This window comes from Cupressus sempervirens, chromosome 5 (genome assembly GCF_028749045.1).
Source record: "Cupressus sempervirens isolate cs-2001-9-10 chromosome 5, ASM2874904v1, whole genome shotgun sequence".
Taxonomy (NCBI): domain Eukaryota; kingdom Viridiplantae; phylum Streptophyta; class Pinopsida; order Cupressales; family Cupressaceae; genus Cupressus; species Cupressus sempervirens.
In genome coordinates, this window is record NC_143122.1 from 630,874,144 (window position 1) to 630,891,996 (window position 17,853).

The 17,853-nt window shown below is 38.8% G+C and overlaps 1 protein-coding gene across 4 annotated transcripts in view; it reads right to left on the bottom strand.

Annotated features, from left to right (window-relative positions):
• BIO1 (adenosylmethionine-8-amino-7-oxononanoate transaminase) overlaps positions 1 to 17,853 on the bottom strand; it is a 287,024-nt gene that overhangs the window by 157,884 nt on the left and 111,287 nt on the right. The window lies entirely within an intron of this gene.

Consider the following 17,853-nt stretch of genomic DNA (forward strand, 5'->3'; position numbering starts at 1 on the left):
TCTCCAATTTTTTTGGAGCAGGCTATTTTTAGAAAGTCAATCAATTGCCTTCGATCATCATCCCTAGTCCCTTTTTCCCTAAATAAGTGTGGTAAACATTTTAACATAACTAGTGACACTAGCACGATACGCCCTCCAGGTCCATGTGAAACGCTTTTGACCTAGAGTTATAAACTAGTGACCACAAATGGGGGAACGCATCCCCTCATTACAAAGATGAGGCCCAAAACCATGAGCACATTGGCTCAGCCAAGCCACAAGCCCACAATCACAACAGCGGAGGTTTGAATCTTGGTGGGGACAACACCACAACTTAACCAACACACTAAGTGGCGAACTCCATCATCCCTAGTCTTCAATATCACTTTGGCATGATGAGAATCGCAAAACCATAACCTTCGGGTGCCTTCCACACCTTGGATATATTAGTCATTAATTAATATTTCAACTCATCTAAAGTTGGAAATATTAAAAAATACAATAAACTGTAATAGCTCATTTTCAGAGAAATTATTTTAATGGACGCCTTAGAAAAGGGATTCTGTTCATGAGAACATTTTATTATTCTTCAAAAAGGTGAACAGTGCTCCATAAAGTCAGTTATTTATTTTATGGGAGTTTCAAGGCAAATAAAGAAATAAGTAATATTTATTGTTTCAAAAAGTTAAGAAAGAGGGTTGAGAGATGATTTTTGCAGGTTATGCTGATAATTTGACTTTTCTTCTGCATTTTGGGAAGAGAACTTGTGTTCTCAAAAATGCTTGAGGAGAATGAAAAACCCTCTTGAGTTGCTTGTTTCTGGTGAAAGATCTTCCTAGCTAGTTTATGATGTTTTCACTTCAAAAATCACATGGAGCTTCGATAGAGTATCTAGTTTATTGCAGAGGCAGTGAGCTTTGGGTCAAGATTATTTTGAGCATTTGGGAAAAAAATTTGAAAGGTTTCACAGTTTCATTGCAGGCCATACTCGTGATTTCGTTGATGATGCCCTAGTTGGACATACCACATATCAGCTTGGATAGGTTGTTCGCAAGGTATGGCATCATTTGAGGTTGTCCATATTGTAATTTACATTTTAGTGGGACTTTATTGAGGAGATGTTTTCACCTATTTTCTGATTGTAGATTTCCTGCAAGGGTTGAACCACTCCCTAGTACAGGTGGAAGTTCTTGCTGGGATAAATGCATAGGTTTCTAGGAACATCCATGGATCTAAGGCATTGTCAAATCAATTAACTTGTTCCCATGTGTTTCGGGTGCGGGAAAAGATATTTTCACAAAGATATGATAATATCTTCAAAGATACATTACTGCTACTGAAATGTGACAAACCTACAGACCGGGCATGATTCACTAGAATTTCTTGACATTCTGGTGCTGTTTGGTGGTGTCTGGAGGTGTATGTTACTGATGGGTAGTGACGGGAGGGATTCATTGATGTTCCATGGAAGCTGTTTGAAGACTTTCAATGGCCATTTAACCTGCAAAGAGATATCTCAGACCTGTGACAGCTTATATCAGTCATTTCAGAGCGCTATTATAGAACATACAGCAGTTTATAGTATTAGGGTTTAGGCAGACCAGATCAATAAACAATATTAAATATAATACAAAATAAAAGAGATAAAAGCAACAATTCATAATAACACATAGATTTAATGCGGTTCATCCAATGTGGGCTATATCCATAGAGAAACAGCTTTCCACTTTCTTTTGCTATCTAGTAAACAGAAAATTACATTCTAATCATATTTCACATTACAAAGTCACTTATTTACCAAGCCCTTTCAAGTGGTTTGCAAAGATTGGTTTACATACCAAAACAATAGACGATTCCTTTGTTAAATAACAGTCATGTTTGCCATACAGGGTAAAAGGATACTTTATGCATGTAGTATAGTAAGATATAACACAAAATAGATACTTTATTCATATACACAATATGCACTCTCTACCTATAATCTCATTACAATGATATTTATTCCAAAGTCCCTTCCGAACGGTATAAATATATTAATGTCATTTGATTTCCACAATCCATTAGTAATATCATGAGAATTTCTGGAGTTTGATTGTGTCGTAATTTTTATAAATATACTTTCTGGAAGGGGTGACTCAACCGTCACACGCCCATTGGGATACTATTCTACCCGTCAGCTACAATATAGAATTTGCTGACAACATTGTCCCCCCAAAAAAGTAAAGTCGTCTCCAAACGACAATACAACAAAACTCAAAAATAAACAACTAGTTACATCAATGTATAGATACTAAGCAGAGGGATGCATCCCAGGCGTAGTGGTCATTCGTGCCCTCAGTTCGTTCAGCTCACCCGTAGCTTGTAGACTTGCTCCTTTCAAACTCTCAATTCCGCTTCCGCCTCCATCTGCAGCTCCAAAGCTGACTGCATCATTGCAGCAATCTCTCCCAACTCTCTACTTCTCATCTGCTACTAGCTCCTCCGCTGCTAACTGTCCCTTTTCCACTACCAATTTCTATAACTGACTTTGTCTAGCTAACAAGGCTGATGGGGAGAGTTAAGGTAGACTAACCAGTCTATGCCACTTATCCACACTAGGATCTTGGTGTTCTCCTAACACCTAACTTGGTCTATAGGATTTCCTACCACTTAGAACATCCCCTGACCTGCCCTAACCTTCCCACTAGGTACACTGACCAAATCTTGCTTCATGGCTCACTTATTCTCCTAGGAATACAATTCTTCCAAAACGCATATATAGGTCTACCAGGGTTCCACAGCACTCCATAGTCCAACCAAGGTTTTGATGAGTTTTAACGTGTTATTGGAACACTTTTAGCATGCTTGAATTGATAGTGAGAATGGGTTCCTAACCGATCACCAAGTTTCTTCACAATAGGGCTACTAGGAGAGCCCCTAATTAGGCCTCCACCCGGATTTATAGGGCTAATAACTCCTTACCCTTAGAGATCCAACACACCTAGCCTTAAGAACAATTGCTACACAGAGTTCATACTTAGAGATTTTTAGGGTCTTAGGCCACCAAAAGGCCGTACAGCAATAATGGAGAAAATGAGGGCTTTGGAGGGTGTTTTTATGGTTGCCTGTTGTCCCCACTTTTAAGACACCTTCATCAACTCGTCAAGACTCCTCCTCTTCAAGAAAGAACCTCCTCACACCTCTCTTGAATCCCTTAGAAGGGCTAGTCTTGACTCTTCATGCTTTTCTCTTGAGAAGTACTTCTCTGCTGATTGCTCCTAGACGGGCATTGCCTAGCTCGCCTAGTGTATTGTCAAACAATTGCCTGCACACATTTTATGGGCCCCTGCTTGCTTAGTAATACAACTTAGGGTAAGAACCAAGGTTTTCCCATGGTGGAAACAAGAACTACAGCCCATTCTTCATGGAGTACTTCAAAACTGGCAGCACACAATAACCTTTAAAGAAATCTACAAAAACCCTATGACACTTGAACACAAACCAACACTAATGCAACTACAGTGAAAAACGCACTATTTACAAACTACTGCATGCAACAAAATGATAATAACAATGTGATTTGCTTCCAAACAAAACTAAAAACCAGTAAATACTGTCATGAAAACAATCAGAGTCTGCTGTAATGCTGCTGCAGTACGGACCCATACAATTAATGACTTTCCAACCCTTGGTTAGGGTTCTTCCAACCTTAAATAGGTTGCTCCTCGGGATATAGATAGGTTTTAGGGCTTTGTCACAGCCACATTACAAAGTAGGCCCTTTTGCAACAAATGGAAAAAGTTGAAAAGTTGCTAGCAACTTTTAAGCAATTTTTATTACTCGGGTAGAATTATTTGTTTCCACCTTTAGACCATGTTAGATCTTCCCAAAACATCCTTGGGAGTACCACCTTGCTTCAACTAAGACCTCCAAACCCTTGACAACATCTACTCCATATGGTGACAGATTTTACATAACATTGCATTGTTTAAGCATTGTGCCCTTCCAAGTAAACAATCCACCTTGGAAGTTCTTCTAAAACACACATATGCTCAAAATGAAACAAAGACTCCTCACTCAACCTTTCACCAACATGGAAAAACAAAGAACTCAAAATGATACCAACCTAAGGTCAAGATACCATTCCCACCAAAGATCAAAGCGGAATCTTTAAAATCTATCTTAGCTTAGACACACAAGCATGAGCTATATGCTCTTATTGTATTCACATACTTCTTAAGAGAAGTTCATCACACCAAAAATGATATGGTAGGAGCCTTGGAAGGGTGCTCCTGCACCAAAGGCTGCCCTCTCGGATTCCCAGGCTACACTCTCCATGGCTAGCCTGGCAGCTGACTCCTCCCGAGCCCTCTCCACTGCTACCTAACCTACCTGGCTCCTCTGAAGGGTATAACACTAACTGTGACTAACTATAATAGGATAGATCTTTGTCCGTCACACTACATTAGTCACATGCCTAAACTAAACTGGTCTCCAAAACACGTTTCATATGTAGCCTCTGCTAACACAATACTGTCTCTCTAGCCAAGTTGACCTTGATAGCCACTCATGCCACCTTCTCTGTTTTCAACTCCTGGGTACACTGAGCCAAGTGTCGCTCTACTGCCTCCAACTAGATGGTTAGCTCCTCCTGAGCTCTTTATGCATCCACCAAGACAGCCTCACGTCCAACACCTACTCCGAGTGCCTCAAAGCGTAGCACCTCTCTCGAAAGGCTTGCTCCAGTGCTCTCTCCACCTCTGGCAGACAAACACTCCATGCCTGTAGTAGCTCAAGGTCTCATCAACTAGTCACACTTCCCACAACTAATAACTACATTGACCGAGGGTCTATGTGGCAACTCCCCCAACGGGGTCGAGGGGCAAAGCACCCGTAGGGTCCTCGAGCTCTACCCCAGGTGCACTCCCTATTGCGATACAAGGCGAGGTCGAGGGGTAGAGCCCCTACTGCCAAGACCAAATTAGCACCCTCAAACCCACACAAAAGTCCATGAAACACACCATTTTTGTGATTTTCTTCCAATTCCATAATCTTTCTGCCCACCGCTTATGTTTTCCTCACTACCTGTTTATATCTTTCCCTTCAGTACCATATGTTATTCATTGTGAACCTTTTTTTTTTGTTTGTTTTAAATTTTAGAGAACCTCCTATCACCCTTCTTCTGTGTTCGTATGATGGTCTCTCTGTTATGTTATATCCTCACTGCCAATACTGTACAATGTAAGGCTACACAATGCATTGCCCCACAAGTAGTCTGTACGATCACCACAAAGTATGCCTAGTCAAGGTTGTACAACAATGTTTGGCTTTTATAGTTGGTCATATTGTGCTCTACCCAGGCCGTATGGACTTTCGTACAACAATTGTGTTACTCTCTTGTGTTGTACGGTCATAAGGTCTGCTTCCTATCACCTCTTCTCTCTTGTCGTACGGTGTGTCAACTTGATTCATAATCCTCTGTCTGGCCATACAGTCCACTATATTCCCCCTTCGTGCTCCTTAAACCAGCATGTCTGTACGGCCCACACACCTGCAATTCATTTGTCCGTACAGTCGTACGATTTGTCTAAGTAATTGCTTTTCTTACTTATACCTACTATGAATATATTTTTTCTAATCCTTTATTATTATTTACATATATACACCAATATTTATTATTTTTAGACTGTCTCTTAGTTGCTCGTCCACGGAATTATTTCTTTTATGATAGACTTTCAGCTTCTACTCATTCACTGCATTGGGTACTTCCTTCCCATCGAGCGTCCATAATTTTATTGCTCTGTTATCGCCGACTTAGCGGATCTTATATGGCCCGACCAACTTTATTTTAAAATTGCCAAGTCTGACCTCGTTGCGCCCATTATACTTCAACACTAGTTCTCCCGCTTGAAATTTGTTCAACTTCAAGTGCTTGTCGTGCCATGCCCTATACCTATTCAGTGTAACCTTCGTGGCCCATTGTGTTTGCAATCGTCGCTCGTCCAATTTATTTAAATTATACAATCTTTCTCTCAGGCTTTCCATATCTCCTAGGTTATTTTCAATCGCCATTCTCAAACTTGGTACCATGAATTCCGTCGACTAACACTCCTTGCCGTCAACAACTGTATTCTTGATTCTAGAACCTTCACTCCATACTGCTGAAGTTTTTATTAAGCCCTTCCTTTTGTTTCCTGTACAAATCGTACAACGTGTTTTACTTGCCGCCGATACTTTTCTACTAAATTCGTGGTGTGGTGTAACCTTTTCTTTCCGCGCGGTCCGTTCACCATTTACCATACTGTGGAACCTTTCCTTTTTCTAGGTTCGTATGGTATCTTCTTTCCTTTAGCTTCAGTCGTGCCTGGCTTTCCTTCTTCCACTTCTCTGTATTCCTTCGCACATTCATTTTCTTCTCCTTTCTTACCTTCGTCAACCCTTAACATATTACAGCTTGAAAAAAGCTCGTAGTCCTCCATCTACCAATGAAGTAGGTCGTTAACCAAGTCTAGGTCATCATCATTCTACCCTCCTAATCTCAATACACCTTCATCCGGTTCCATTCTCTTCTTTCCTTCATCGTCACCTTCACCTTCACCTTCGGAGTCTAATGACGATGCCTCCTCACCTACCATTTGTGTGTGCAGGTCGATTATAAATCTTCTTCCTCCGCGCTCTATGGACAGGGTATTTCATTTCCAGTCATGTTTTACTTTTGCCTGCACCAAAAAACCACGTCCAAGGATAGCATCATACCCTTTTCTTTTCAGTGGAATGACCATGACATCCAACAAGTGGTTGCATTCTGATAGTTATCGGCTATCATCAAGGTTCCCAACGGTTTGATCCCGTGCTAATCCGCTATGAGCAACTGGAATGTAGGTGGCCACAACTTAGGTTGTCTTAACCTTTTCCATATATCTTCTGATAACACATTCACGCCTGAGCCTCTGTCCACAATTATGTCTGTAAGTACAGTTCACAAAATACCCATCTCGACGATTGTGGGATGTCTTCCCGTCGTGAGTGCTAGTAACATTGGGTCTGTTGTCGTCGTTCCACTACCATTCCTTCATGTTTCCTCCGTTGCTTTTAGGAGTGGTGTCATATTCAGAATCGTCGTCCGTAACTAAGGCATTGTAAGAAGGTCATTTAATTTTATAGGGACTTCTATTTACATTACCTGCCTTATCACATTTTGTTCAGCCAAGTTCCTCTTTGAGGTATCGGCAATTTGCAACTTTCTTGTTTCCATCTGTTTTTCCAACTCCATTCATGCTTGCTACAACCTCCTCTTTTCTTTCTCTGCATCAAGGTACTTTGCCTTCTTAGCTTGCTTGCACATAATGGCTAGTGCTTCCTCCTCACATGTTTCGATGCTTAATAAATTTACCCCCTACTTTGGGCATTTCGAATCTTCGTGGTCTCCCAGTCCACTCCATCTGCATAACAGTTGCAGCGTCTCCTTTGTGGTACAATCTTTGGCGAAGTGTCCCCAGAGGTTGCATGCACAGCACTGTATCATCGGCCGTCTACTCGCGTCATATTATATCTGACTCCAGCCTCCATTGTTATTATTGTTATTATTATTTCCACCCCTTCCGCACCGGTTATTGTTGCGATTTCCTCCCAAGGTTGCATCGTTGCTTGTGTTTGTTCCGGAAAACACTTCCTGTGTCAATAACACTTGTTGGTGCCCTTTTCACTTCATATTAAACGGGCATTCCTTTATGGAATGTCCCGCCACTTGGCAGATATCACAGTATTGTTTTTTCGGGCACGAGCCCTTTGTGTGGCCTTCCTCTTTATAGTCCGTATACCACAATTCCCCCTTCACCGAGTCAAGATTCTTTTTCAGATTTTTAAATTCTTTCATCATTCGTAGCATATCCTTTTGCAACGCTCGAACTTTTTTGCTTGATTCTTCATCGGTGTTGCTACTTTCGGACGATGAATCGTCTAAATCCGATGATTTGTACTTCTTGCTTGTTTTCTATTCACTCTCCAAATCCATCGCTCGATTATACGCATCTGTGTACGATGCTGGAGGCACAATCTTCATGTTCTTTTTCATAGTCGGTCATAGCCCTTCAACAAACCATCATTTCTTCAATCCATCAACCGGTTTGCTCTCCATCTTCCCCACCAACTCTTTCAGTCGCCTTGCATAGGCACGAATCGTTTTGTTTTTCCTTGCTTTGTGTTGTATTTTTCTGCTAAAATTTCGTTATCGTCCTGTAGCATTCGAAACTCTACTATGAACTCCTTTCTAACTTCTTCCCATGTAGTCAATTTCTGATGGTCGACATCTACAAACCAATCAATTGCCACACCCCATAGGGTCGTTGGGAACTATCGGACCCAATCATCCTCGTCTGTTACACCATTTGTTGTCCATATTGTTTCGCACGTCTTGCAATGTCTGATCGGATCTATCAATCCATCACCATTAAACTTTGGCAATTTCTCCTTTGGTCCTGCCATTGCTACTTTCTTTTGATGCTATGGTACTTGTTGTCTACCCACGTTGTTCTGCACACCCACATTGTTCTGCACAACCCCGTTGCTCTGTACAACTGCGCTAATTCGGACAACCATCCTACTTCCAACAACCGCGTTACCTGGTGAGAAAAGATCTTCCTCAAGCGAAGTTGTTCAATTCTCTGCCCGTATCTGTTCGTCGGGTGTATCATGAACGAAGAGTTCACTCCACGCTCGTGCTCCTTCGGCACTTCAAGCCGTGCAAGTTACTTCCCTTCCATTCGGATTCTCTACCCTTAGCATATGCAAGTTAAGGAATTCCTCCCTTGTCTCTTCCACCAAATTTAATCACTGTCAAGACTCTTCTAGCAATTCCTCGGCACTCCTCAGTTTGCTAGGTGAATGCACTCTCTCTACCTGTGCTCCTTCACCCCCTAATTGTCCGTCAGCAATCTATTGAAGCTTCTATCTACGCTCCGCCTGTTGCGATAAAATTAAAACTTCTTGTGCTATGCGTATTTCATCCTTATCTTTTATCTTATTCCTATCCTTATTGAGCAAATTAGGCATTAATCTTTATCACACTTCATTCCAGGTTCGATTCGCAACGACGCCAAATATTTACCGCACAAGGTAAAGCGATACTTAACGCATGTAGTATAGTAAGATATAACATAGAATAGATACTTTATTTATATACGCAATATGCACTCTCTCCTTATAAACTAATTACAATGATATGATGATTACAATGATATTCCAAACTCCCTTTCGGATGGTGTACATATACTTTCCCAAAGGGGTGACTCAACTGTCACACGCCCGTTTGGATACTATTCTACCCATCGGCTACAATATAGAATTTACCGACAATAGGTCAACTGTTGGTTTGTGGGAAAAAACAGTTGACAAAGTTGCTAAAAATCTAAGCTCAACTTATGATTAGCCCCCATATACCAAAAATCTCCCACTTGAAGACTAGTCAAGCAACACACCAAACAATCCCCACTTGGATACTAATCCTAGTCAAACACCGCTGCACCTATACCTCCCACTAGATTTACCTACCTGGACTTGGCTTATCTCTCATTTCAACTATTATCATGCTCACTAGACAAAAAGCTGAACAGAAAATCAAGTCCTCTTGAGTTACAACCTTGGTCATGATATCTATAGGATTCTAGGTATTATGCATCTATTTTAATTCAGATGTCCTTCCTCTAAAATTGTGCATATGAAATGGTACTTGAGGTGTATATGTTTAATCCTAAAGTGATGAGTTGAGTTCTTTGCAAGATAAACGACACTCTTAATACTACACGACAATTTATTATTCTCTTGTGTTTGGCCAATTCTTTCACAAACCTTCATAACCAAGTCATCTGGTTACTAGCCACTCTAGCAGCAACATACCCTACTTTTATTGCAGAAACTAGAAAGTGCAACAACCTTTTGCAAACATCAAATCCAAGTAACTGTTGTTCGACCTACAGTAAGCACATACCCTATTGTGCTTATCTTGCTCTCAGTATCTTCAGCTAAATCTGAATCAACAAATCCATGCAGAGTGGAGTTAGAACCTGCAAAATAAAATGACTGAATAGTAGCACCTCTCAAACAACTGAGAATCCACTTTACTGCATTCCAATGCTCTTTTTTAGAATTGCTCATATACCTACTCACAACTCACATTGCATGAGTTATATCTAGCCTTGTATAAACCATGGTATACATCAAGTTGTCAACTATGGAAGAGTATAGAACCTTGGACATAGTCTATATGCTCTTGTGTCTTGGAACATATCTCCTAAATCAATTTAAAATGACAAGGCAAAGATGGACTACCTAGTTTTGCATCTCGTATATGAAATCTTTTTAATAGCTTCTCTATGTGATCACTTTCGAACAATGTTAATGTGTGATTTTCCCTATCTCTAGTTATTCTTATACCAAGAATTTGCTTCGTTGTATCCAAATCCTTCATACAAAACAACTTTGCTAATATCTACTTAAGTTTATTTACAAGATGCATATAAGATTTGGCAACAAGCATGTGATCAACATATAATAATAGGATAATATAGCTACCATTATCCAATCCATCAAAATAAACACACTAATCAGAATAAAACTATTGCAGCATTGTTCAACCATAGAACAATCAAATTTCAAACACTATTGTTGAGGTACTTGCTTTAGGCCATACAACCTCTTCTTTTAAGCTACACACTATGTCCTTTCCTTTGACCTCATATCCCTATGGTTGCTGCATATAAAATATCTTCTTTTGAATCTTCATGTAGAGAAGTTGTCTTTACATCTAATTGTTAAAGATCCAAGTCTATTGTAGCTACAACACTTGGAAAAGTTGGAATTAAAAAAAATTTAACAAGAGAGAATATTACATCAAATCAACGTTGCCTGGATAATGGGTAGTTAGACGGTTGGCACATCCAAGGGAGTTACACGATCGCAACGTTTCACCTCACGACCCCTCAGACACTATATGTAACCATTATTCCCTTTCATTGAAACTATTTGAGATAAAGCAATATCGGAAGCCCTACTAGCCACTATTAACCGACTTTTCATGACGTCCATGATACAATGCCAGGGCCCTTCCCTGATAAAGTCTCGTCGCATTCCACAACTTTTGGTGCCTTTTAGGACAGAATTGAATTCCTCTGTCGTGAGGTCACAGCCAACCAACTTAATCCAGTGCTTTTTCCTGCCCTGTGGAAGCTTGTGATTTTTCGTTGACACTTTACATCTACCTTGCCCTGGGATACCGAATACTCTTGTAAAATCATGAGGTCTAAATGAATCCATAATGGGATGTTTCCTATACTCAAAGGAACTCTATCGGCTATACCAGTCATATGATTCAATCATGGTGCACAACACCTGCTGAAAGAGTCGAAAAGAAAAGACAGGCATTTGAATTGCCTGATGTACCTATATGCGAACCAATATTTGCTTGACAAGGTTTGCGTTTGGTGTCTCTTCCCACCATCTCCGAAATTCAATGTCGTTCAATTCTTCGAACTATATGGTGAGATGAGAAATGTCGGCCTTCTATGAGGATTTCTACACTTTAGGACACACCTTCTACTACTTCTTACTAGATGCCCCTAGCCATGCAACACGGACTCCTAAGGCCAAAACTCTTGCATTTTTTTCCATCTCAGAACTATTCCCCTTCAACTGATCCTTCCACTATCACCTTTTCCCTACAGACTGCATACTCCAACTCGTTAATCGTTTCTTAGTTTGTCATCTTCCAACCAAATAGTTAGGGTTGCCCTATCAATGCAATCTCTCACACTTCTTCTTTCCCTCGAAACTACTTCTATGCAGTTGAGTCTCTATGAGTGCTTTGCTACCATCTTGTTCCTTGCGGGCACTAGCGTTGTATCATGGAAGTCATGAAAACTCGGCTATCAGGGGCTAAGAGGGCTTCCGATATTGCTTTACCTCAAATAGTTTCCATGAAAGGGAATAATGGTTACATATAGTGTCTGAGCGATTGTGAGGTGAATCATCACGATCATGTAACTCCCACGGATGTGCCAATCGTCTAACTACCCATTATCATGACAACAATCACTACCTTTTTCTATGCAACACCTTTTAACACAAATCTAGCATTATATCTTTTATTGCCACTACGTCCTTCCTTTAGCCTATAAACTGATTTGTTGGGAATGCTCTTTTACCTTCAAGCCAACTTTGGTTCTGTATCAAAGAGTCCATCTCCTATTCCATTCCTTGCTTCCACTTCTTTTTGGTTTCTACTTGCATTACTTTTGAATAACTTTATGGCTCGCCAAAATGAGTCAAAAACGCATATATAATGAGGGAAATTATCACTCAAGAGCTCTACTTCTTGCAAGAGTTTCAGGCACCTATTCTTCTGGTTGTGTAATATCACCGTCTTTAAATAAAAATTAAATAATAACTTTATCTAGGTCCCAAATGATTTATGTATATCTCAAGCCCATCTTTTATTTTTCCCTAGGCATAGGGTTTGCCATGTCATGTGTCAGCATGTTTTTTCGCCCTCAAAAATTTTCATCCGACAAGGTATATCTGTTCATTGGATTAGTTGTTGTAGGTATGTGATTTGGATTAATTTATTGCATTGCAAATTCCTATTGGAATTCAATATTGTTCACCATTCCAAAGTGGAAGATCTTTCCTACTTGGTTAATCCAATTTCGATGGAATTCAACCCTCACCCTAGTGCATTCTTTGTATTAATTTGCTCAGATTTGGCAAATCGAAACACCATCCTTCTTTGCAAATATATTTAATATTCGTCAACAACATTGCATATGTTTCATTTATTCTTGTGTTCCTTGGTGAATATTAATTGTATATTCTAATTGGCAACAAACTCAGAAGGCCTACTTTATTACCTTAGGTTGTGGCAAGATCCCAAACACTATACGAAATCCTGCATACGAAGTGCATCCCTCCATCTCACCTTCCATCATCCCTCCATTTCCCCTTCATCTCATCCTCTATCTGACCTTCCATTTACCCTCCATCTCCCTTACATCTCACCTTCCATTTTCCCTCCATTTCCCCTCAATTTTCTCTCCATCTTACCTTCCATTTTCCCTCCATCTCACCCTCCATATTACCTTCCATTTTCCCTCCATTTCCCCTCCATCTCACGACATCACCCTCCACCGTACTTACTCACAATCCGTACACACAACTTCTACCATTGCCCTTTGTACATCTAAAGCGATCGTACAAACTTCTTTTGCCCTCCACCGGATGTCCAAAACAACCAACCATACAAGACTAGGTTCGCCATAAAAGGGGGTAACTTGTGTGGGTATCAAGTTGGTAACATTATAGGTTGTTCAATATTTTGATTTTTTGGCATCATTGGTACTATATTTTATGAAACTTCATTAAGCACTACATATTTTGTGTTTTCTTTTACAAGTTTCTTGCCCTACAACTATTCTTTATACATGACGTAGTCATTGAACATGACATTTATACTCCTAAAACCAAATTTATTAACTCCATATCCAATAAAAAATACTTCTTGATTTTTTCCTCAACTTGTGTTCTATCTTCTATTTCAATATCGCCTAGTGTTTGAAGACCAAACGTTTTCAAAAATGACAAGTTTAACTTCTTACCTGTCCATTCCTCCTCTAGACTACCACCACCTAAGTTACTTCAAGGTTATTTGTTTATCAAGTAAATAGCATAATCCACAACATCTGCTCAAAATTGTAATTGTAATTTTGCATCCAATCTCATGCTCCATGCTCCATGCTTTGTATTGTTCTATTCATTCTTTTAAATACACCATTTTCATGAGGTGTTCCCAAAACTATCTGTAGTCTAGGAATTCCATGGTATGAACAAAAATTATCAAACTCTTTGTTATATTTTCACTTCCATTATATGATCCAACAAACTTCAACTTATTTCGTGTCTTATTCTCAACCAAAGCTTTCAATTTCTTAAAATAAATCACATACATCAATATTTTATTTTCTTGCAATGAAATAAATCCAAGTTTTCCAAGTTTAGTCAATAATAAAAGTAACAAAACAATAAGAGACACCAAGAGATGATACATGAGCTAGTGCCCATACATCTAAATGAAGCTCTAACTTTTCACTCTTCTTTCTCATCCCATCTCTGAAAAATTTGTAACTCTTTTTGTTTTCCGTACACAAAATTTTCACAAACATGCTTCAAACCTAGCAAGAAATTCCTTCAATAGAGAGTTTTCATCCACTGCTCACTAACGTGCCCAAGCCTATTGTGTCATAATGTTATGTTTAATCCTATAGAAGCTGGGAAAATAGAAAAACCAAAATTGTACTGCATAAATGTGTACCTACCTTTTCTCCTCTTGACACTATCAATGAGCCTTTAGTAACCTTCTTTGAATTGTTTGTAAATGCAGCTGTTGAAACCTTCACTTCCTAGTTGTCTGGTTGTAATTGGAATTCTTCTCAATTAGGAACATGTCTCACATCTTTCAACGACAATTTATTTCAATTTGGTAATATAAATTGTATGTCACCCTTTCCAAAAAAAATTGCATGGTTCAACACCACCCAACTAATCCTATCCAAAATCACCTTGAACATAGTGTAGAAATGTTTCTTAGGAGGTGTGACCTGAAATGAAGCTCCTTGAACTTAAAACATCAGAATCAATAATATAATCTTAAAAAATAATTAGAACATCTTGGAACACATTATCTACTACATTTGCTTCCTTATTATTTTCTTGTTGTCAATCCCCTTGTTTTCTTTTTCAAGACCAACAATCGTTCTTCAAGTCTCATTTCTTTGAGCAACACTAGCACTCCAAACTTACCTTGGATTTGGATCTTCCCTTCTTGGATTCCCCATTGTTTCTTAGCCTCCTTTCTCTCTCTCTATCTTCCCCTATTTTCTTAAAATTCAAAGCATTACTTGACTGAGATGTACTTTTTTGTTGCATTTCCTCCAAGGAAAACACCATCAACATCATTAAACTTAAAAAGTGTTTGAACTAGGGATAGAACTACCAATAGCCATGACCAAGTTGTTTCAACTTTTTGACAATGAACAAAAAATCAATAGAGACCTAACCTCATCATCAAAGGTTACTTTTACAGAGCTTAGCTAACTACTAATTGCGTTAAATTCATTCAAATCATCAGCAACAAACCCAACTTCTAACATCTTCATATCAAATCAACATTTCATTAGAAACATCTTATTCGAAGTTCAGAATTTCACATAAAATTTGTCTAATGTTGTCATCACATCCATTGCTAATTTCTCTTTTGCAATATTGAAACATGCAGATGCTATCAGCCACAGTCATATTGTTCCTAGTGCCTTTCTATTGAGAACTTCCCATCCTGAACCTGTCTTAGTCCTCAGGTTTTTTCCTTTTCCACCTAGTGGTAAGGATCATTCTAATATAGATAATCTTCTATTTGCATCTTGCATAGCTCATAGTTTTGGTTGTTCAACTTCTCAACTTTAAGCTTTCCTTCTTCTACCATTACTCACACTCAAATCTGAAATCTCCTGCCAAAGTGATGAAATACCTGGCTCTAATACTAGCTGTTAAGGTTTAGGTAGCTTGGAGCAAAAAACAATATTAAATATAATGCCAAATAAATGTAGCAAAAATAGCAATTCACAATAATACACAGATTTAATGTGGTTTGCCCTTATGCAGGCTACATCTATAGAGAAACAACTATCCACTTTCTTTTATTATCTAGCGAAGAGAAGGTCAAAATCTGATCTTATTTCACATAACATGGCCACTTATCTATCAAGTCCTTTTTGGTGGTTTATATGCAAAGCAATAGTCAACTCCATTAATTAATGATCATTTCTTACTTCGAGGGTGCAACCCACTCCACCCTCAAGCCCCACAAGGACTCTACCCCCCTTGCACTCCCCTATTAATGGATTTTGGGGGTGAAGAAAAAACGTGGCTAACAAAGTCACCCAAATATAAGCCCAGCAACATGGTTAGTCACCACATACCAACATATAGCATGGCTTGCAAACCTGCTATGTTCTATTCAGCACACCTGTTTGGTGCCCTTTTGATGTGTTATAGTAGCTCAAACAAGAAGTGTGACTCCCTTTGATACTTGCATGGAGTCTATATTGAACAGAAATACATTTTGGAAGAGCAGCAAAAGGTATAATCTATATCACAGGGTTTGCTGAATTTTGGTTACCAAGTTCAAAATTTGGCATACATAAAAGAAATCCTAAATAAAAAGAAGCTAATCCATGGAAAATTCTTATATCCCTACTGGCTTAGGAGTTGGTCAAGTAAGGATGGCTTCTACCTTAGAGGGATCCATTTTCAAACAACCCTGTGATACCACAAAACCAAGATTAACAAGTTCCGCTTTCAGGAACTCACTCTTCTCCAATTTGATCATCAATTTCTCTTGATGTAGCTTCTTGATAACCATATCCAAGTGTTTAAGATGCTCCTCCTCAGTCCTGTTAAAGATTGAAATGTCATCAAGATATACTATAACAAACTCTCCTATAAAGTCAACAAGGATCTCATTCATAAGGGGCATAAAGGTGTTGGGTGCATTTGTGAGGTCAAATGGCATCACCAACCATTCATATAGTTCTTCGTTGGTTTCGAAGGTTATTTTCCACTCATCCCTTGGGTATGATTCTAATTTGATGATATCATGACTTCAAATCCACCTTGGAAAAGTAACATGCTCCACATAAATAATCCATCAAGTCCTCTATTCTACGCATGGGGAATCTATATCTAATAGTAATCTTGTTAATTGCCCTTGAGTCAATAAACATCCTCCACTTACCATCTTTCTTGGGCACCAACACTGTAGGGATTGCACAAGGACATAAACTCTTTCTTATGAGTCATTTATCGAACAATTCTAGCACTTGACCTATTTCTTCATTTTGGGAAGGTATCATTTTATAGGCAACTTTGTTAGGTAGAGTAGCTCCTAGTATCAAATATATTTGAAGACTAATGTCTCTCATGAGGGCAATGCATCAAGAATCTCCTTGACTACAATATCCTTATACTGATCCAACAAATTTTGGACTTCTGCAAGAATCTCAGATTTAGCCTCTATTGTCTCTACTTCTTTAGGTTTCACCATTATGGCATAGCCTTGGTCACCTTCAATTGTCAAAACTTTTAGAACACCTTGCCACTAAGTAACATGACAATGGACACTACATGTTTATCTTTCGTCTCCTCAGGTAAGTGATCAATCTTATACTTCCTACCCTCCTTAGTAAGCATATATGAGTTTATTTCCCCATCATGTATAGCTTTAACATCAAACTGCCAAGGGTGACCTAATAGTAGATGGCAAGAATCCATAGTTAGTATACCACACAACACCTTATCTTTATAATCCCCTACCTCAAACTCTATCGATTGTTGTTTGTCAAAAACATTTGTTCGGTAGGGCTTCTATTTTCAAATATATTATAGTTTTTAAACAATGTCTTCTAGTGTTTGAATCTGCAACATGCACTTGCAAGTTAAATTTATCCAAATCAAACAAGGTCGATAGGAGAATTGGTGCTGACAATGATAGGGTCAGTAGAGGAATTAAGGTTGGCAGTGGACTACAGTTTTTCATTTGTCATTCACAGCACGTGACTCATTCTGCATAGTAGGCATTCCTAACTCTTCCTCTCAAAGCTCAATCGATCCCCAATCAACTACCATTGTTCCACTCTTCACCAAAAAGAACCATATTTCAAAATTTTGCTCAATATAGGTTCATTAAATAAGTTTTAACATCTTTATATAGTTTCTTAATTATTTGTTTTTATTTTATTTTTAGTAAAACTTTAATAATTTAAAATATCAAATTTTGATTATTATATATTATTATTT